The sequence below is a fragment of the Ambystoma mexicanum genome (assembly GCF_040938575.1).
Source record: "Ambystoma mexicanum isolate Mex_15411 chromosome 12 unlocalized genomic scaffold, UKY_AmexF1_1 Mex_chr12_unloc.1, whole genome shotgun sequence".
Taxonomy (NCBI): domain Eukaryota; kingdom Metazoa; phylum Chordata; class Amphibia; order Caudata; family Ambystomatidae; genus Ambystoma; species Ambystoma mexicanum.
In genome coordinates this window covers 12,271,343-12,292,767 of record NW_027182322.1, presented here as the reverse complement: position 1 = coordinate 12,292,767, position 21,425 = coordinate 12,271,343, and the positions used below count along the sequence as shown (strand labels likewise).

General features: G+C 36.1%; 12 non-coding genes across 12 annotated transcripts; all 12 read right to left on the bottom strand.

The window, feature by feature from the left end:
- Positions 1–253: 253 nt before the first annotated feature.
- On the bottom strand, positions 254–343 carry TRNAR-UCU (transfer RNA arginine (anticodon UCU)). The gene is given in 2 exon segments: positions 254–289; positions 307–343. It is a non-coding gene; the product is annotated as a tRNA-Arg (tRNA).
- A 1,442-nt stretch (positions 344–1,785) lies between these two features.
- On the bottom strand, positions 1,786–1,875 carry TRNAR-UCU (transfer RNA arginine (anticodon UCU)). Its single transcript is given in 2 exon segments — positions 1,786–1,821; positions 1,839–1,875. It is a non-coding gene; the product is annotated as a tRNA-Arg (tRNA).
- Positions 1,876–2,551: 676 nt separating this feature from the next.
- TRNAR-UCU (transfer RNA arginine (anticodon UCU)) lies at positions 2,552–2,641 on the bottom strand. Its single transcript is given in 2 exon segments — positions 2,552–2,587; positions 2,605–2,641. It is a non-coding gene; the product is annotated as a tRNA-Arg (tRNA).
- A 677-nt stretch (positions 2,642–3,318) lies between these two features.
- Positions 3,319–3,408, bottom strand: TRNAR-UCU (transfer RNA arginine (anticodon UCU)). The gene is given in 2 exon segments: positions 3,319–3,354; positions 3,372–3,408. It is a non-coding gene; the product is annotated as a tRNA-Arg (tRNA).
- A 6,803-nt stretch (positions 3,409–10,211) lies between these two features.
- Positions 10,212–10,301, bottom strand: TRNAR-UCU (transfer RNA arginine (anticodon UCU)). Its single transcript is given in 2 exon segments — positions 10,212–10,247; positions 10,265–10,301. It is a non-coding gene; the product is annotated as a tRNA-Arg (tRNA).
- Positions 10,302–10,976: 675 nt separating this feature from the next.
- Positions 10,977–11,066, bottom strand: TRNAR-UCU (transfer RNA arginine (anticodon UCU)). The gene is given in 2 exon segments: positions 10,977–11,012; positions 11,030–11,066. It is a non-coding gene; the product is annotated as a tRNA-Arg (tRNA).
- A 675-nt stretch (positions 11,067–11,741) lies between these two features.
- Positions 11,742–11,831, bottom strand: TRNAR-UCU (transfer RNA arginine (anticodon UCU)). Its single transcript is given in 2 exon segments — positions 11,742–11,777; positions 11,795–11,831. It is a non-coding gene; the product is annotated as a tRNA-Arg (tRNA).
- Positions 11,832–12,507: 676 nt separating this feature from the next.
- Positions 12,508–12,597, bottom strand: TRNAR-UCU (transfer RNA arginine (anticodon UCU)). The gene is given in 2 exon segments: positions 12,508–12,543; positions 12,561–12,597. It is a non-coding gene; the product is annotated as a tRNA-Arg (tRNA).
- A 675-nt stretch (positions 12,598–13,272) lies between these two features.
- TRNAR-UCU (transfer RNA arginine (anticodon UCU)) lies at positions 13,273–13,362 on the bottom strand. Its single transcript is given in 2 exon segments — positions 13,273–13,308; positions 13,326–13,362. It is a non-coding gene; the product is annotated as a tRNA-Arg (tRNA).
- A 1,442-nt stretch (positions 13,363–14,804) lies between these two features.
- Positions 14,805–14,894, bottom strand: TRNAR-UCU (transfer RNA arginine (anticodon UCU)). The gene is given in 2 exon segments: positions 14,805–14,840; positions 14,858–14,894. It is a non-coding gene; the product is annotated as a tRNA-Arg (tRNA).
- A 676-nt stretch (positions 14,895–15,570) lies between these two features.
- On the bottom strand, positions 15,571–15,660 carry TRNAR-UCU (transfer RNA arginine (anticodon UCU)). The gene is given in 2 exon segments: positions 15,571–15,606; positions 15,624–15,660. It is a non-coding gene; the product is annotated as a tRNA-Arg (tRNA).
- Positions 15,661–16,337: 677 nt separating this feature from the next.
- On the bottom strand, positions 16,338–16,427 carry TRNAR-UCU (transfer RNA arginine (anticodon UCU)). Its single transcript is given in 2 exon segments — positions 16,338–16,373; positions 16,391–16,427. It is a non-coding gene; the product is annotated as a tRNA-Arg (tRNA).
- Between the last annotated feature and the right edge of the window lie 4,998 nt (positions 16,428–21,425).

Here is a 21,425-nt window from a genome sequence, read left to right as displayed (position 1 = left end):
ACAGCTATTATAAAGACAATGTTTCTGAAGGAAGGATACATTAGAAAGTGCAAAGTTTTTGGCAGTGATGTTGTATTCCTTATGAGCAATATGTTCCTGTTGCAATGGAAGGCAGACTGCTTTTGATTCAGTTGCATGCTGTATTAGATACATAGGTTCAACTTGGGTCAAATACTAAGATTAAAGCATCGGCCAAAAATAAACATTCCTCACATGCATAATGTTCCTTGTTTGAATAAGAAAGTAAAAAATACGACTCTGGTGGGATTCGAACCCACAACCTTTGAATGACTTTGCCAATTCACTTAGAAGTCCAACGCGCTATCCATTGCGCCACAGAGCCAGTTGAAAATCAACTTGCGTACATTAAGGGATGATCGAAGTTTTGTCAATCCAGTGTTTACTTCACATCATATTATCAAGCCTTCTGGGATACAAGAAAGAATAATTGTTTTCTGAAACATAAAATGTCTGTAGAAGAATCACACTTCTGGGTGAAACCTTGAACTACACCTTTGTTCCTTTAGGGATAAATTCGGAGAATAGGGTATTACTGTATTTTCTTGCAAACTGAATACGTTTGGACAACAATTCCATACCTTAATAAAAAAGAACTGGATAAAAAGTGCAGCCATACAATTGGTTAACAATACAAAAACACAAAGAGAATATACCATAAATAGCTTTGAAAGAAGATTTTACTTTATATGTCGCTAGAAACAAATGTCTGAGTGTAGGGTGTCGTGTTTTTGGTCTATCTCATTTACAGCTATTATAAAGACAATGTTTCTGAAGGAAGGATACGTTAGGAAAGTGCAAAGTTTCTGGCAGTGATGTTGTATTGCTTATGAGCAATATGTTCCTGTTGCAATGGAAGGCAGACTGCTTTTGATTCAGTTGCATGCTGTATTAGATACATAGGTTCAACTTGGGTCAAATACTAAGATTAAAGCATCGGCCAAAAATAAACATTCCTCACATGCATAATGTTCCTTGTTTGAATAAGAAAGTAAAAAATGTGACTCTGGTGGGATTCGAACCCGCAACCTTTGAATGACTTTGCCAATTCACTTAGAAGTCCAAAGCGCTATCCATTGCGCCACAGAGCCAGATGACAATCAACTTGCGTACATCAGGGGATGATCGAGGTTTTGTCAATCCAGTGTTTACTTCACATCATATTATCAAGCCTTCTGGGATACAAGAAAGAATAATTGTTTTCTGAAACATAAAATGTCTTTAGAAGAATCACACTTCTGGGTGAAACCTTGAACTACACCTTTGTTCCTTTAGGGATAAATTCGGAGAATAGGGTATTACTGTATTTTCTTGCAAACTGAATACGTTTGGACAACAATTCCATACCTTAATAAAAAAGAACTGGATAAAAAGTGCAGCCATACAATTGGTTAACAATACAAAAACACAAAGAGAATATACCATAAATAGCTTTGAAAGAAGATTTTACTTTATATGTCGCTAGAAACAAATGTCTGAGTGTAGGGTGTCGTGTTTTTGGTCTATCTCATTTACAGCTATTATAAAGACAATGTTTCTGAAGGAAGGATACATTAGGAAAGTGCAAAGTTTCTGGCAGTGATGTTGTATTCCTTATGAGCAATATGTTCCTGTTGCAATGGAAGGCAGACTGCTTTTGATTCAGTTGCATGCTGTATTAGATACATAGGTTCAACTTGGGTCAAATACTAAGATTAAAGCATCGGCCAAAAATAAACATTCCTCACATGCATAATGTTCCTTGTTTGAATAAGAAAGTAAAAAATACGACTCTGGTGGGATTCGAACCCACAACCTTTGAATGACTTTGCCAATTCACTTAGAAGTCCAACGCGCTATCCATTGCGCCACAGAGCCAGATGAAAATCAACTTGCGTACATTAAGGGGTGATCGAAGTTTTGTCAATCCAGTGTTTACTTCACATCATATTATCAAGCCTTCTGGGATACAAGAAAGAATAATTGTTTTCTGAAACATAAAATGTCTGCAGAAGAATCACACTTCTGGGTGAAACCTTGAACTACACCTTTGTTCCTTTAGGGATAGATTCGGAGAATAGGGTATTACTGTATTTTCTTGCAAACTGAATACGTTTGGACAACAATTCCATACCTTAATAAAAAAGAACTGGATAAAAAGTGCAGCCATACAATTGGTTAACAATACAAAAACACAAAGAGAATATACCATAAATAGCTTTGAAAGAAGATTTTACTTTATATGTCGCTAGAAACAAATGTCTGAGTGTAGGGTGTCGTGTTTTTGGTCTATCTCATTTACAGCTATTATAAAGACAATGTTTCTGAAGGAAGGATACATTAGGAAAGTGCAAAGTTTCTGGCAGTGATGTTGTATTCCTTATGAGCAATATGTTCCTGTTGCAATGGAAGGCAGACTGCTTTTGATTCAGTTGCATGCTGTATTAGATACATAGGTTCAACTTGGGTCAAATACTAAGATTAAAGCATCGGCCAAAAATAAACATTCCTCACATGCATAATGTTCCTTGTTTGAATAAGAAAGTAAAAAATGTGACTCTGGTGGGATTCGAACCCACAACCTTTGAATGACTTTGCCAATTCACTTAGAAGTCCAATGCGCTACCCATTGCGCCACAGAGCCAGATGAAAATTAACTTGCGTACATTAAGGGATGATCGAAGTTTTGTCAATCCGGTGTTTACTTCACATCACATTATCAAGCCTTCTGGGACACATCAAAGAATGATTGTTTTCTGAAACATAAAATGTCTGTAACAAGAATCACACTTCTGTGTGAAACCTTGAACTGCACCTTTGTTCGCTTGGGGAGAAATTCAGAGAATAGGGTATTACAGTATTTTCTTGCCAAGTGAATAGGTTTGGACAACAATTCCATACCTTAATAAAAAAGAGCTGGATAAAAAGTGCAGACATACAATTGGTTAACAATACAAAAACACAAAGAGAATATACCATAAATAGCTTTGAAAGAAGATTTTACTTTATATGTCGCTAGAAACAAATGTCTGAGTGTAGGGTGTCGTGTTTTTGGTCTATCTCATTTACAGCTATTATAAAGACAATGTTTCTGAAGGAAGGATACATTAGAAAAGTGCCAAGTTTCTGGTAGTGATGTTGTATTGCTTATGAGCAATATGTTCCTGTTGCAATGGAAGGCAGACTGCTTTTGATTCAGTTGCATGCTGTATTAGATACATAGGTTCAACTTGGGTCAAATACTAAGATTAAAGCATCGGCCAAAAATAAACATTCCTCACATGCATAATGTTCCTTGTTTGAATTAGAAAGTAAAGAATGCGACTCTGGTGGGATTCGAACCCACAACCTTTGAATGACTTTGCCAATTCACTTAGAAGTCCAACGCGCTTTCCATTGCGCCATAGAGCCAGATGAAATTCAACTTGCGTACATTAAGGGATGATCAAAGTTTTGTCAATTCAGTGTTTACTTCACATCATATTATCAAGCCTTCTGGGATACAAGAAAGAATAATTGTTTTCTGAAACATAAAATGTCTGTAGAAGAATCACACTTCTGGGTGAAACCTTGAACTACACTTTTGTTCCTTTAGGGATAAATTCGGAGAATAGGGTATTACTGTATTTTCTTGCAAACTGAATACGTTTGGACAACAATTCCATACCTTAATAAAAAAGAACTGGATAAAAAGTGCAGCCATACAATTGGTTAACAATACAAAAACACAAAGAGAATATACCATAAATAGCTTTGAAAGAAGATTTTACTTTATATGTCGCTAGAAACAAATGTCTGAGTGTAGGGTGTCGTGTTTTTGGTCTATCTCATTTACAGCTATTATAAAGACAATGTTTCTGAAGGAAGGATACGTTAGGAAAGTGCAAAGTTTCTGGCAGTGATGTTGTATTGCTTATGAGCAATATGTTCCTGTTGCAATGGAAGGCAGACTGCTTTTGATTCAGTTGCATGCTGTATTAGATACATAGGTTCAACTTGGGTCAAATACTAAGATTAAAGCATCGGCCAAAAATAAACATTCCTCACATGCATAATGTTCCTTGTTTGAATAAGAAAGTAAAAAATGCGACTCTGGGGGGATTCGAACCCGCAACCTTTGAATGACTTTGCCAATTCACTTAGAAGTCCAACGCGCTATCCATTGCGCCACAGAGCCAGATGACAATCAACTTGCGTACATCAGGGGATGATCGAGGTTTTGTCAATCCAGTGTTTACTTCACATCATATTATCAAGCCTTCTGGGATACAAGAAAGAATAATTGTTTTCTGAAACATAAAATGTCTGTAGAAGAATCACACTTCTGGGTGAAACCTTGAACTACACCTTTGTTCCTTTAGGGATAAATTCGGAGAATAGGGTATTACTGTATTTTCTTGCAAACTGAATACGTTTGGACAACAATTCCATACCTTAATAAAAAAGAACTGGATAAAAAGTGCAGCCATACAATTGGTTAACAATACAAAAACACAAAGAGAATATACCATAAATAGCTTTGAAAGAAGATTTTACTTTATATGTCGCTAGAAACAAATGTCTGAGTGTAGGGTGTCGTGTTTTTGGTCTATCTCATTTACAGCTATTATAAAGACAATGTTTCTGAAGGAAGGATACATTAGGAAAGTGCAAAGTTTCTGGCAGTGATGTTGTATTGCTTATGAGCAATATGTTCCTGTTGCAATGGAAGGCAGACTGCTTTTGATTCAGTTGCATGCTGTATTAGATACATAGGTTCAACTTGGGTCAAATACTAAGATTAAAGCATCGGCCAAAAATAAACATTCCTCACATGCATAATGTTCCTTCTTTGAATTAGAAAGTATAAAATGCGACTCTGGTGGGATTCGAACCCACAACCTTTGAATGACTTTGCCAATTCACTTAGAAGTCCAACGCGCTATCCATTGCGCCACAGATCCAGATGAAAATCAACTTGCGTACATTAAGGGGTGATCGAAGTTTTGTCAATCCAGTGTTTACTTCACATCATATTATCAAGCCTTCTGGGATACAAGAAAGAATAATTGTTTTCTGAAACGTAAAATGTCTGTAGAAGAATCACACTTCTGGGTGAAACCTTGAACTACACCTTTGTTCCTTTAGGGATAAATTCGGAGAATAGGGTATTACTGTATTTTCTTGCAAACTGAATACGTTTGGACAACAATTCCATACCTTAATAAAAAAGAACTGGATAAAAAGTGCAGCCATACAATTGGTTAACAATACAAAAACACAAAGAGAATATACCATAAATAGCTTTGATAGAAGATTTTACTTTATATGTCGCTAGAAACAAATGTCTGAGTGTAGGGTGTCGTGTTTTTGGTCTATCTCATTTACAGCTATTATAAAGACAATGTTTCTGAAGGAAGGATACATTAGGAAAGTGCAAAGTTTTTGGCAGTGATGTTGTATTCCTTATGAGCAATATGTTCCTGTTGCAATGGAAGGCAGACTGCTTTTGATTCAGTTGCATGCTGTATTAGATACATAGGTTCAACTTGGGTCAAATACTAAGATTAAAGCATCGGCCAAAAATAAACATTCCTCACATGCATAATGTTCCTTGTTTGAATAAGAAAGTAAAAAATGCGACTCTGGTGGGATTCGAACCCGCAACCTTTGAATGACTTTGCCAATTCACTTAGAAGTCCAACGCGCTATCCATTGCGCCACAGAGCCAGATGACAATCAACTTGCGTACATCAGGGGATGATCGAGGTTTTGTCAATCCAGTGTTTACTTCACATCATATTATCAAGCCTTCTGGGATACAAGAAAGAATAATTGTTTTCTGAAACATAAAATGTCTGTAGAAGAATCACACTTCTGGGTGAAACCTTGAACTACACCTTTGTTCCTTTAGGGATAAATTCGGAGAATAGGGTATTACTGTATTTTCTTGCAAACTGAATACGTTTGGACAACAATTCCATACCTTAATAAAAAAGAACTGGATAAAAAGTGCAGCCATACAATTGGTTAACAATACAAAAACACAAAGAGAATATACCATAAATAGCTTTGAAAGAAGATTTTACTTTATATGTCGCTAGAAACAAATGTCTGAGTGTAGGGTGTCGTGTTTTTGGTCTATCTCATTTACAGCTATTATAAAGACAATGTTTCTGAAGGAAGGATACATTAGGAAAGTGCAAAGTTTCTGGCAGTGATGTTGTATTGCTTATGAGCAATATGTTCCTGTTGCAATGGAAGGCAGACTGCTTTTGATTCAGTTGCATGCTGTATTAGATACATAGGTTCAACTTGGGTCAAATACTAAGATTAAAGCATCGGCCAAAAATAAACATTCCTCACATGCATAATGTTCCTTGTTTGAATTAGAAAGTATAAAATGCGACTCTGGTGGGATTCGAACCCACAACCTTTGAATGACTTTGCCAATTCACTTAGAAGTCCAACGCGCTATCCATTGCGCCACAGATCCAGATGAAAATCAACTTGCGTACATTAAGGGGTGATCGAAGTTTTGTCAATCCAGTGTTTACTTCACATCATATTATCAAGCCTTCTGGGATACAAGAAAGAATAATTGTTTTCTGAAACATAAAATGTCTGTAGAAGAATCACACTTCTGGGTGAAACCTTGAACTACACCTTTGTTCCTTTAGGGATAAATTCGGAGAATAGGGTATTACTGTATTTTCTTGCAAACTGAATACGTTTGGACAACAATTCCATACCTTAATAAAAAAGAACTGGATAAAAAGTGCAGCCATACAATTGGTTAACAATACAAAAACACAAAGAGAATATACCATAAATAGCTTTGAAAGAAGATTTTACTTTATATGTCGCTAGAAACAAATGTCTGAGTGTAGGGTGTCGTGTTTTTGGTCTATCTCATTTACAGCTATTATAAAGACAATGTTTCTGAAGGAAGGATACGTTAGGAAAGTGCAAAGTTTCTGGCAGTGATGTTGTATTGCTTATGAGCAATATGTTCCTGTTGCAATGGAAGGCAGACTGCTTTTGATTCAGTTGCATGCTGTATTAGATACATAGGTTCAACTTGGGTCAAATACTAAGATTAAAGCATCGGCCAAAAATAAACATTCCTCACATGCATAATGTTCCTTGTTTGAATAAGAAAGTAAAAAATGCGACTCTGGGGGGATTCGAACCCGCAACCTTTGAATGACTTTGCCAATTCACTTAGAAGTCCACCGCGCTATCCATTGCGCCACAGAGCCAGATGACAATCAACTTGCGTACATCAGGGGATGATCGAGGTTTTGTCAATCCAGTGTTTACTTCACATCATATTATCAAGCCTTCTGGGATACAAGAAAGAATAATTGTTTTCTGAAACATAAAATGTCTGTAGAAGAATCACACTTCTGGGTGAAACCTTGAACTACACCTTTGTTCCTTTAGGGATAAATTCGGAGAATAGGGTATTACTGTATTTTCTTGCAAACTGAATACGTTTGGACAACAATTCCATACCTTAATAAAAAAGAACTGGATAAAAAGTGCAGCCATACAATTGGTTAACAATACAAAAACACAAAGAGAATATACCATAAATAGCTTTGAAAGAAGATTTTACTTTATATGTCGCTAGAAACAAATGTCTGAGTGTAGGGTGTCGTGTTTTTGGTCTATCTCATTTACAGCTATTATAAAGACAATGTTTCTGAAGGAAGGATACATTAGGAAAGTGCAAAGTTTCTGGCAGTGATGTTGTATTGCTTATGAGCAATATGTTCCTGTTGCAATGGAAGGCAGACTGCTTTTGATTCAGTTGCATGCTGTATTAGATACATAGGTTCAACTTGGGTCAAATACTAAGATTAAAGCATCGGCCAAAAATAAACATTCCTCACATGCATAATGTTCCTTCTTTGAATTAGAAAGTATAAAATGCGACTCTGGTGGGATTCGAACCCACAACCTTTGAATGACTTTGCCAATTCACTTAGAAGTCTAACGCGCTATCCATTGCGCCACAGATCCAGATGAAAATCAACTTGCGTACATTAAGGGGTGATCGAAGTTTTGTCAATCCAGTGTTTACTTCACATCATATTATCAAGCCTTCTGGGATACAAGAAAGAATAATTGTTTTCTGAAACGTAAAATGTCTGTAGAAGAATCACACTTCTGGGTGAAACCTTGAACTACACCTTTGTTCCTTTAGGGATAAATTCGGAGAATAGGGTATTACTGTATTTTCTTGCAAACTGAATACGTTTGGACAACAATTCCATACCTTAATAAAAAGAACTGGATAAAAAGTGCAGCCATACAATTGGTTAACAATACAAAAACACAAAGAGAATATACCATAAATAGCTTTGATAGAAGATTTTACTTTATATGTCGCTAGAAACAAATGTCTGAGTGTAGGGTGTCGTGTTTTTGGTCTATCTCATTTACAGCTATTATAAAGACAATGTTTCTGAAGGAAGGATACATTAGGAAAGTGCAAAGTTTTTGGCAGTGATGTTGTATTCCTTATGAGCAATATGTTCCTGTTGCAATGGAAGGCAGACTGCTTTTGATTCAGTTGCATGCTGTATTAGATACATAGGTTCAACTTGGGTCAAATACTAAGATTAAAGCATCGGCCAAAAATAAACATTCCTCACATGCATAATGTTCCTTGTTTGAATAAGAAAGTAAAAAATGCGACTCTGGTGGGATTCGAACCCGCAACCTTTGAATGACTTTGCCAATTCACTTAGAAGTCCAACGCGCTATCCATTGCGCCACAGAGCCAGATGACAATCAACTTGCGTACATCAGGGGATGATCGAGGTTTTGTCAATCCAGTGTTTACTTCACATCATATTATCAAGCCTTCTGGGATACAAGAAAGAATAATTGTTTTCTGAAACATAAAATGTCTGTAGAAGAATCACACTTCTGGGTGAAACCTTGAACTACACCTTTGTTCCTTTAGGGATAAATTCGGAGAATAGGGTATTACTGTATTTTCTTGCAAACTGAATACGTTTGGACAACAATTCCATACCTTAATAAAAAAGAACTGGATAAAAAGTGCAGCCATACAATTGGTTAACAATACAAAAACACAAAGAGAATATACCATAAATAGCTTTGAAAGAAGATTTTACTTTATATGTCGCTAGAAACAAATGTCTGAGTGTAGGGTGTCGTGTTTTTGGTCTATCTCATTTACAGCTATTATAAAGACAATGTTTCTGAAGGAAGGATACATTAGGAAAGTGCAAAGTTTCTGGCAGTGATGTTGTATTGCTTATGAGCAATATGTTCCTGTTGCAATGGAAGGCAGACTGCTTTTGATTCAGTTGCATGCTGTATTAGATACATAGGTTCAACTTGGGTCAAATACTAAGATTAAAGCATCGGCCAAAAATAAACATTCCTCACATGCATAATGTTCCTTGTTTGAATTAGAAAGTATAAAATGCGACTCTGGTGGGATTCGAACCCACAACCTTTGAATGACTTTGCCAATTCACTTAGAAGTCCAACGCGCTATCCATTGCGCCACAGATCCAGATGAAAATCAACTTGCGTACATTAAGGGGTGATCGAAGTTTTGTCAATCCAGTGTTTACTTCACATCATATTATCAAGCCTTCTGGGATACAAGAAAGAATAATTGTTTTCTGAAACATAAAATGTCTGTAGAAGAATCACACTTCTGGGTGAAACCTTGAACTACACCTTTGTTCCTTTAGGGATAAATTCGGAGAATAGGGTATTACTGTATTTTCTTGCAAACTGAATACGTTTGGACAACAATTCCATACCTTAATAAAAAAGAACTGGATAAAAAGTGCAGCCATACAATTGGTTAACAATACAAAAACACAAAGAGAATATACCATAAATAGCTTTGAAAGAAGATTTTACTTTATATGTCGCTAGAAACAAATGTCTGAGTGTAGGGTGTCGTGTTTTTGGTCTATCTCATTTACAGCTATTATAAAGACAATGTTTCTGAAGGAAGGATACATTAGAAAAGTGCCAAGTTTCTGGTAGTGATGTTGTATTGCTTATGAGCAATATGTTCCTGTTGCAATGGAAGGCAGACTGCTTTTGATTCAGTTGCATGCTGTATTAGATACATAGGTTCAACTTGGGTCAAATACTAAGATTAAAGCATCGGCCAAAAATAAACATTCCTCACATGCATAATGTTCCTTGTTTGAATAAGAAAGTAAAAAATGCGACTCTGGTGGGATTCGAACCCACAACCTTTGAATGACTTTGCCAATTCACTTAGAAGTCCAACGCGCTATCCATTGCGCCACAGAGCCAGATGAACATCAACTTGCGTACATTAAGGGATGATCGAAGTTTTGTCAATCCAGTGTTTACTTCACATCATATTATCAAGCCTTCTGGGATACAAGAAAGAATAATTGTTTTCTGAAACATAAAATGTCTGTAGAAGAATCACACTTCTGGGTGAAACCTTGAACTACACCTTTGTTCCTTTAGGGATAAATTCGGAGAATAGGGTATTACTGTATTTTCTTGCAAACTGAATACGTTTGGACAACAATTCCATACCTTAATAAAAAAGAACTGGATAAAAAGTGCAGCCATACAATTGGTTAACAATACAAAAACACAAAGAGAATATACCATAAATAGCTTTGAAAGAGGATTTTACTTTATATGTCGCTAGAAACAAATGTCTGAGTGTAGGGTGTCGTGTTTTTGGTCTATCTCATTTACAGCTATTATAAAGACAATGTTTCTGAAGGAAGGATACATTAGAAAGTGCAAAGTTTTTGGCAGTGATGTTGTATTCCTTATGAGCAATATGTTCCTGTTGCAATGGAAGGCAGACTGCTTTTGATTCAGTTGCATGCTGTATTAGATACATAGGTTCAACTTGGGTCAAATACTAAGATTAAAGCATCGGCCAAAAATAAACATTCCTCACATGCATAATGTTCCTTGTTTGAATAAGAAAGTAAAAAATACGACTCTGGTGGGATTCGAACCCACAACCTTTGAATGACTTTGCCAATTCACTTAGAAGTCCAACGCGCTATCCATTGCGCGACAGAGCCAGTTGAAAATCAACTTGCGTACATTAAGGGATGATCGAAGTTTTGTCAATCCAGTGTTTACTTCACATCATATTATCAAGCCTTCTGGGATACAAGAAAGAATAATTGTTTTCTGAAACATAAAATGTCTGTAGAAGAATCACACTTCTGGGTGAAACCTTGAACTACACTTTTGTTCCTTTAGGGATAAATTCGGAGAATAGGGTATTACTGTATTTTCTTGCAAACTGAATACGTTTGGACAACAATTCCATACCTTAATAAAAAAGAACTGGATAAAAAGTGCAGCCATACAATTGGTTAACAATACAAAAACACAAAGAGAATATACCATAAATAGCTTTGAAAGAAGATTTTACTTTATATGTCGCTAGAAACAAATGTCTGAGTGTAGGGTGTCGTGTTTTTGGTCTATCTCATTTACAGCTATTATAAAGACAATGTTTCTGAAGGAAGGATACATTAGAAAGTGCAAAGTTTTTGGCAGTGATGTTGTATTCCTTATGAGCAATATGTTCCTGTTGCAATGGAAGGCAGACTGCTTTTGATTCAGTTGCATGCTGTATTAGATACATAGGTTCAACTTGGGTCAAATACTAAGATTAAAGCATCGGCCAAAAATAAACATTCCTCACATGCATAATGTTCCTTGTTTGAATAAGAAAGTAAAAAATACGACTCTGGTGGGATTCGAACCCACAACCTTTGAATGACTTTGCCAATTCACTTAGAAGTCCAACGCGCTATCCATTGCGCCACAGAGCCAGTTGAAAATCAACTTGCGTACATTAAGGGATGATCGAAGTTTTGTCAATCCAGTGTTTACTTCACATCATATTATCAAGCCTTCTGGGATACAAGAAAGAATAATTGTTTTCTGAAACATAAAATGTCTGTAGAAGAATCACACTTCTGGGTGAAACCTTGAACTACACTTTTGTTCCTTTAGGGATAAATTCGGAGAATAGGGTATTACTGTATTTTCTTGCAAACTGAATACGTTTGGACAACAATTCCATACCTTAATAAAAAAGAACTGGATAAAAAGTGCAGCCATACAATTGGTTAACAATACAAAAACACAAAGAGAATATACCATAAATAGCTTTGAAAGAAGATTTTACTTTATATGTCGCTAGAAACAAATGTCTGAGTGTAGGGTGTCGTGTTTTTGGTCTATCTCATTTACAGCTATTATAAAGACAATGTTTCTGAAGGAAGGATACGTTAGGAAAGTGCAAAGTTTCTGGCAGTGATGTTGTATTGCTTATGAGCAATATGTTCCTGTTGCAATGGAAGGCAGACTGCTTTTGATTCAGTTGCATGCTGTATTAGATACATAGGTTCAACTTGGGTCAAATACTAAGATTAAAGCATCGGCCAAAAATAAACATTCCTCACATGCATAATGTTCCTTGTTTGAATAAGAAAGTAAAAAATACGACTCTGGTGGGATTCGAACCCACAACCTTTGAATGACTTTGCCAATTCACTTAGAAGTCCAACGCGCTATCCATTGCGCCACAGAGCCAGTTGAAAATCAACTTGCGTACATTAAGGGATGATCGAAGTTTTGTCAATCCAGTGTTTACTTCACATCATATTATCAAGCCTTCTGGGATACAAGAAAGAATAATTGTTTTCTGAAACATAAAATGTCTGTAGAAGAATCACACTTCTGGGTGAAACCTTGAACTACACCTTTGTTCCTTTAGGGATAAATTCGGAGAATAGGGTATTACTGTATTTTCTTGCAAACTGAATACGTTTGGACAACAATTCCATACCTTAATAAAAAAGAACTGGATAAAAAGTGCAGCCATACAATTGGTTAACAATACAAAAACACAAAGAGAATATACCATAAATAGCTTTGAAAGAAGATTTTACTTTATATGTCGCTAGAAACAAATGTCTGAGTGTAGGGTGTCGTGTTTTTGGTCTATCTCATTTACAGCTATTATAAAGACAATGTTTCTGAAGGAAGGATACATTAGAAAGTGCAAAGTTTTTGGCAGTGATGTTGTATTCCTTATGAGCAATATGTTCCTGTTGCAATGGAAGGCAGACTGCTTTTGATTCAGTTGCATGCTGTATTAGATACATAGGTTCAACTTGGGTCAAATACTAAGATTAAAGCATCGGCCAAAAATAAACATTCCTCACATGCATAATGTTCCTTGTTTGAATAAGAAAGTAAAAAATACGACTCTGGTGGGATTCGAACCCACAACCTTTGAATGACTTTGCCAATTCACTTAGAAGTCCAACGCGCTATCCATTGCGCCACAGAGCCAGTTGAAAATCAACTTGCGTACATTAAGGGATGATCGAAGTTTTGTCAATCCAGTGTTTACTTCACATCATATTATCAAGCCTTCTGGGATACAAGAAAGAATAATTGTTTTCTGAAACATAAAATGTCTGTAGAAGAATCACACTTCTGGGTGAAACCTTGAACTACACCTTTGTTCCTTTAGGGATAAATTCGGAGAATAGGGTATTACTGTATTTTCTTGCAAACTGAATACGTTTGGACAACAATTCCATACCTTAATAAAAAAGAACTGGATAAAAAGTGCAGCCATACAATTGGTTAACAATACAAAAACACAAAGAGAATATACCATAAATAGCTTTGAAAGAAGATTTTACTTTATATGTCGCTAGAAACAAATGTCTGAGTGTAGGGTGTCGTGTTTTTGGTCTATCTCATTTACAGCTATTATAAAGACAATGTTTCTGAAGGAAGGATACGTTAGGAAAGTGCAAAGTTTCTGGCAGTGATGTTGTATTGCTTATGAGCAATATGTTCCTGTTGCAATGGAAGGCAGACTGCTTTTGATTCAGTTGCATGCTGTATTAGATACATAGGTTCAACTTGGGTCAAATACTAAGATTAAAGCATCGGCCAAAAATAAACATTCCTCACATGCATAATGTTCCTTGTTTGAATAAGAAAGTAAAAAATGTGACTCTGGTGGGATTCGAACCCGCAACCTTTGAATGACTTTGCCAATTCACTTAGAAGTCCAAAGCGCTATCCATTGCGCCACAGAGCCAGATGACAATCAACTTGCGTACATCAGGGGATGATCGAGGTTTTGTCAATCCAGTGTTTACTTCACATCATATTATCAAGCCTTCTGGGATACAAGAAAGAATAATTGTTTTCTGAAACATAAAATGTCTTTAGAAGAATCACACTTCTGGGTGAAACCTTGAACTACACCTTTGTTCCTTTAGGGATAAATTCGGAGAATAGGGTATTACTGTATTTTCTTGCAAACTGAATACGTTTGGACAACAATTCCATACCTTAATAAAAAAGAACTGGATAAAAAGTGCAGCCATACAATTGGTTAACAATACAAAAACACAAAGAGAATATACCATAAATAGCTTTGAAAGAAGATTTTACTTTATATGTCGCTAGAAACAAATGTCTGAGTGTAGGGTGTCGTGTTTTTGGTCTATCTCATTTACAGCTATTATAAAGACAATGTTTCTGAAGGAAGGATACATTAGGAAAGTGCAAAGTTTCTGGCAGTGATGTTGTATTCCTTATGAGCAATATGTTCCTGTTGCAATGGAAGGCAGACTGCTTTTGATTCAGTTGCATGCTGTATTAGATACATAGGTTCAACTTGGGTCAAATACTAAGATTAAAGCATCGGCCAAAAATAAACATTCCTCACATGCATAATGTTCCTTGTTTGAATAAGAAAGTAAAAAATACGACTCTGGTGGGATTCGAACCCACAACCTTTGAATGACTTTGCCAATTCACTTAGAAGTCCAACGCGCTATCCATTGCGCCACAGAGCCAGATGAAAATCAACTTGCGTACATTAAGTGGTGATCGAAGTTTTGTCAATCCAGTGTTTACTTCACATCATATTATCAAGCCTTCTGGGATACAAGAAAGAATAATTGTTTTCTGAAACATAAAATGTCTGCAGAAGAATCACACTTCTGGGTGAAACCTTGAACTACACCTTTGTTCCTTTAGGGATAGATTCGGAGAATAGGGTATTACTGTATTTTCTTGCAAACTGAATACGTTTGGACAACAATTCCATACCTTAATAAAAAAGAACTGGATAAAAAGTGCAGCCATACAATTGGTTAACAATACAAAAACACAAAGAGAATATACCATAAATAGCTTTGAAAGAAGATTTTACTTTATATGTCGCTAGAAACAAATGTCTGAGTGTAGGGTGTCGTGTTTTTGGTCTATCTCATTTACAGCTATTATAAAGACAATGTTTCTGAAGGAAGGATACATTAGGAAAGTGCAAAGTTTCTGGCAGTGATGTTGTATTCCTTATGAGCAATATGTTCCTGTTGCAATGGAAGGCAGACTGCTTTTGATTCAGTTGCATGCTGTATTAGATACATAGGTTCAACTTGGGTCAAATACTAAGATTAAAGCATCGGCCAAAAATAAACATTCCTCACATGCATAATGTTCCTTGTTTGAATAAGAAAGTAAAAAATGTGACTCTGGTGGGATTCGAACCCACAACCTTTGAATGACTTTGCCAATTCACTTAGAAGTCCAATGCGCTACCCATTGCGCCACAGAGCCAGATGAAAATTAACTTGCGTACATTAAGGGATGATCGAAGTTTTGTCAATCCGGTGTTTACTTCACATCACATTATCAAGCCTTCTGGGACACATCAAAGAATGATTGTTTTCTGAAACATAAAATGTCTGTAACAAGAATCACACTTCTGTGTGAAACCTTGAACTGCACCTTTGTTCGCTTGGGGAGAAATTCAGAGAATAGGGTATTACAGTATTTTCTTGCCAAGTGAATAGGTTTGGACAACAATTCCATACCTTAATAAAAAAGAGCTGGATAAAAAGTGCAGACATACAATTGGTTAACAATACAAAAACACAAAGAGAATATACCATAAATAGCTTTGAAAGAAGATTTTACTTTATATGTCGCTAGAAACAAATGTCTGAGTGTAGGGTGTCGTGTTTTTGGTCTATCTCATTTACAGCTATTATAAAGACAATGTTTCTGAAGGAAGGATACATTAGAAAAGTGCCAAGTTTCTGGTAGTGATGTTGTATTGCTTATGAGCAATATGTTCCTGTTGCAATGGAAGGCAGACTGCTTTTGATTCAGTTGCATGCTGTATTAGATACATAGGTTCAACTTGGGTCAAATACTAAGATTAAAGCATCGGCCAAAAATAAACATTCCTCACATGCATAATGTTCCTTGTTTGAATTAGAAAGTAAAGAATGCGACTCTGGTGGGATTCGAACCCACAACCTTTGAATGACTTTGCCAATTCACTTAGAAGTCCAACGCGCTTTCCATTGCGCCATAGAGCCAGATGAAATTCAACTTGCGTACATTAAGGGATGATCAAAGTTTTGTCAATTCAGTGTTTACTTCACATCATATTATCAAGCCTTCTGGGATACAAGAAAGAATAATTGTTTTCTGAAACATAAAATGTCTGTAGAAGAATCACACTTCTGGGTGAAACCTTGAACTACACTTTTGTTCCTTTAGGGATAAATTCGGAGAATAGGGTATTACTGTATTTTCTTGCAAACTGAATACGTTTGGACAACAATTCCATACCTTAATAAAAAAGAACTGGATAAAAAGTGCAGCCATACAATTGGTTAACAATACAAAAACACAAAGAGAATATACCATAAATAGCTTTGAAAGAAGATTTTACTTTATATGTCGCTAGAAACAAATGTCTGAGTGTAGGGTGTCGTGTTTTTGGTCTATCTCATTTACAGCTATTATAAAGACAATGTTTCTGAAGGAAGGATACGTTAGGAAAGTGCAAAGTTTCTGGCAGTGATGTTGTATTGCTTATGAGCAATATGTTCCTGTTGCAATGGAAGGCAGACTGCTTTTGATTCAGTTGCATGCTGTATTAGATACATAGGTTCAACTTGGGTCAAATACTAAGATTAAAGCATCGGCCAAAAATAAACATTCCTCACATGCATAATGTTCCTTGTTTGAATAAGAAAGTAAAAAATGCGACTCTGGGGGGATTCGAACCCGCAACCTTTGAATGACTTTGCCAATTCACTTAGAAGTCCAACGCGCTATCCATTGCGCCACAGAGCCAGATGACAATCAACTTGCGTACATCAGGGGATGATCGAGGTTTTGTCAATCCAGTGTTTACTTCACATCATATTATCAAGCCTTCTGGGATACAAGAAAGAATAATTGTTTTCTGAAACATAAAATGTCTGTAGAAGAATCACACTTCTGGGTGAAACCTTGAACTACACCTTTGTTCCTTTAGGGATAAATTCGGAGAATAGGGTATTACTGTATTTTCTTGCAAACTGAATACGTTTGGACAACAATTCCATACCTTAATAAAAAAGAACTGGATAAAAAGTGCAGCCATACAATTGGTTAACAATACAAAAACACAAAGAGAATATACCATAAATAGCTTTGAAAGAAGATTTTACTTTATATGTCGCTAGAAACAAATGTCTGAGTGTAGGGTGTCGTGTTTTTGGTCTATCTCATTTACAGCTATTATAAAGACAATGTTTCTGAAGGAAGGATACATTAGGAAAGTGCAAAGTTTCTGGCAGTGATGTTGTATTGCTTATGAGCAATATGTTCCTGTTGCAATGGAAGGCAGACTGCTTTTGATTCAGTTGCATGCTGTATTAGATACATAGGTTCAACTTGGGTCAAATACTAAGATTAAAGCATCGGCCAAAAATAAACATTCCTCACATGCATAATGTTCCTTCTTTGAATTAGAAAGTATAAAATGCGACTCTGGTGGGATTCGAACCCACAACCTTTGAATGACTTTGCCAATTCACTTAGAAGTCCAACGCGCTATCCATTGCGCCACAGATCCAGATGAAAATCAACTTGCGTACATTAAGGGGTGATCGAAGTTTTGTCAATCCAGTGTTTACTTCACATCATATTATCAAGCCTTCTGGGATACAAGAAAGAATAATTGTTTTCTGAAACGTAAAATGTCTGTAGAAGAATCACACTTCTGGGTGAAACCTTGAACTACACCTTTGTTCCTTTAGGGATAAATTCGGAGAATAGGGTATTACTGTATTTTCTTGCAAACTGAATACGTTTGGACAACAATTCCATACCTTAATAAAAAAGAACTGGATAAAAAGTGCAGCCATACAATTGGTTAACAATACAAAAACACAAAGAGAATATACCATAAATAGCTTTGATAGAAGATTTTACTTTATATGTCGCTAGAAACAAATGTCTGAGTGTAGGGTGTCGTGTTTTTGGTCTATCTCATTTACAGCTATTATAAAGACAATGTTTCTGAAGGAAGGATACATTAGGAAAGTGCAAAGTTTTTGGCAGTGATGTTGTATTCCTTATGAGCAATATGTTCCTGTTGCAATGGAAGGCAGACTGCTTTTGATTCAGTTGCATGCTGTATTAGATACATAGGTTCAACTTGGGTCAAATACTAAGATTAAAGCATCGGCCAAAAATAAACATTCCTCACATGCATAATGTTCCTTGTTTGAATAAGAAAGTAAAAAATGCGACTCTGGTGGGATTCGAACCCGCAACCTTTGAATGACTTTGCCAATTCACTTAGAAGTCCAACGCGCTATCCATTGCGCCACAGAGCCAGATGACAATCAACTTGCGTACATCAGGGGATGATCGAGGTTTTGTCAATCCAGTGTTTACTTCACATCATATTATCAAGCCTTCTGGGATACAAGAAAGAATAATTGTTTTCTGAAACATAAAATGTCTGTAGAAGAATCACACTTCTGGGTGAAACCTTGAACTACACCTTTGTTCCTTTAGGGATAAATTCGGAGAATAGGGTATTACTGTATTTTCTTGCAAACTGAATACGTTTGGACAACAATTCCATACCTTAATAAAAAAGAACTGGATAAAAAGTGCAGCCATACAATTGGTTAACAATACAAAAACACAAAGAGAATATACCATAAATAGCTTTGAAAGAAGATTTTACTTTATATGTCGCTAGAAACAAATGTCTGAGTGTAGGGTGTCGTGTTTTTGGTCTATCTCATTTACAGCTATTATAAAGACAATGTTTCTGAAGGAAGGATACATTAGGAAAGTGCAAAGTTTCTGGCAGTGATGTTGTATTGCTTATGAGCAATATGTTCCTGTTGCAATGGAAGGCAGACTGCTTTTGATTCAGTTGCATGCTGTATTAGATACATAGGTTCAACTTGGGTCAAATACTAAGATTAAAGCATCGGCCAAAAATAAACATTCCTCACATGCATAATGTTCCTTGTTTGAATTAGAAAGTATAAAATGCGACTCTGGTGGGATTCGAACCCACAACCTTTGAATGACTTTGCCAATTCACTTAGAAGTCCAACGCGCTATCCATTGCGCCACAGATCCAGATGAAAATCAACTTGCGTACATTAAGGGGTGATCGAAGTTTTGTCAATCCAGTGTTTACTTCACATCATATTATCAAGCCTTCTGGGATACAAGAAAGAATAATTGTTTTCTGAAACATAAAATGTCTGTAGAAGAATCACACTTCTGGGTGAAACCTTGAACTACACCTTTGTTCCTTTAGGGATAAATTCGGAGAATAGGGTATTACTGTATTTTCTTGCAAACTGAATACGTTTGGACAACAATTCCATACCTTAATAAAAAAGAACTGGATAAAAAGTGCAGCCATACAATTGGTTAACAATACAAAAACACAAAGAGAATATACCATAAATAGCTTTGAAAGAAGATTTTACTTTATATGTCGCTAGAAACAAATGTCTGAGTGTAGGGTGTCGTGTTTTTGGTCTATCTCATTTACAGCTATTATAAAGACAATGTTTCTGAAGGAAGGATACGTTAGGAAAGTGCAAAGTTTCTGGCAGTGATGTTGTATTGCTTATGAGCAATATGTTCCTGTTGCAATGGAAGGCAGACTGCTTTTGATTCAGTTGCATGCTGTATTAGATACATAGGTTCAACTTGGGTCAAATACTAAGATTAAAGCATCGGCCAAAAATAAACATTCCTCACATGCATAATGTTCCTTGTTTGAATAAGAAAGTAAAAAATGCGACTCTGGGGGGATTCGAACCCGCAACCTTTGAATGACTTTGCCAATTCACTTAGAAGTCCACCGCGCTATCCATTGCGCCACAGAGCCAGATGACAATCAACTTGCGTACATCAGGGGATGATCGAGGTTTTGTCAATCCAGTGTTTACTTCACATCATATTATCAAGCCTTCTGGGATACAAGAAAGAATAATTGTTTTCTGAAACATAAAATGTCTGTAGAAGAATCACACTTCTGGGTGAAACCTTGAACTACACCTTTGTTCCTTTAGGGATAAATTCGGAGAATAGGGTATTACTGTATTTTCTTGCAAACTGAATACGTTTGGACAACAATTCCATACCTTAATAAAAAAGAACTGGATAAAAAGTGCAGCCATACAATTGGTTAACAATACAAAAACACAAAGAGAATATACCATAAATAGCTTTGAAAGAAGATTTTACTTTATATGTCGCTAGAAACAAATGTCTGAGTGTAGGGTGTCGTGTTTTTGGTCTATCTCATTTACAGCTATTATAAAGACAATGTTTCTGAAGGAAGGATACATTAGGAAAGTGCAAAGTTTCTGGCAGTGATGTTGTATTGCTTATGAGCAATATGTTCCTGTTGCAATGGAAGGCAGACTGCTTTTGATTCAGTTGCATGCTGTATTAGATACATAGGTTCAACTTGGGTCAAATACTAAGATTAAAGCATCGGCCAAAAATAAACATTCCTCACATGCATAATGTTCCTTCTTTGAATTAGAAAGTATAAAATGCGACTCTGGTGGGATTCGAACCCACAACCTTTGAATGACTTTGCCAATTCACTTAGAAGTCTAACGCGCTATCCATTGCGCCACAGATCCAGATGAAAATCAACTTGCGTACATTAAGGGGTGATCGAAGTTTTGTCAATCCAGTGTTTACTTCACATCATATTATCAAGCCTTCTGGGATACAAGAAAGAATAATTGTTTTCTGAAACGTAAAATGTCTGTAGAAGAATCACACTTCTGGGTGAAACCTTGAACTACACCTTTGTTCCTTTAGGGATAAATTCGGAGAATAGGGTATTACTGTATTTTCTTGCAAACTGAATACGTTTGGACAACAATTCCATACCTTAATAAAAAGAACTGGATAAAAAGTGCAGCCATACAATTGGTTAACAATACAAAAACACAAAGAGAATATACCATAAATAGCTTTGATAGAAGATTTTACTTTATATGTCGCTAGAAACAAATGTCTGAGTGTAGGGTGTCGTG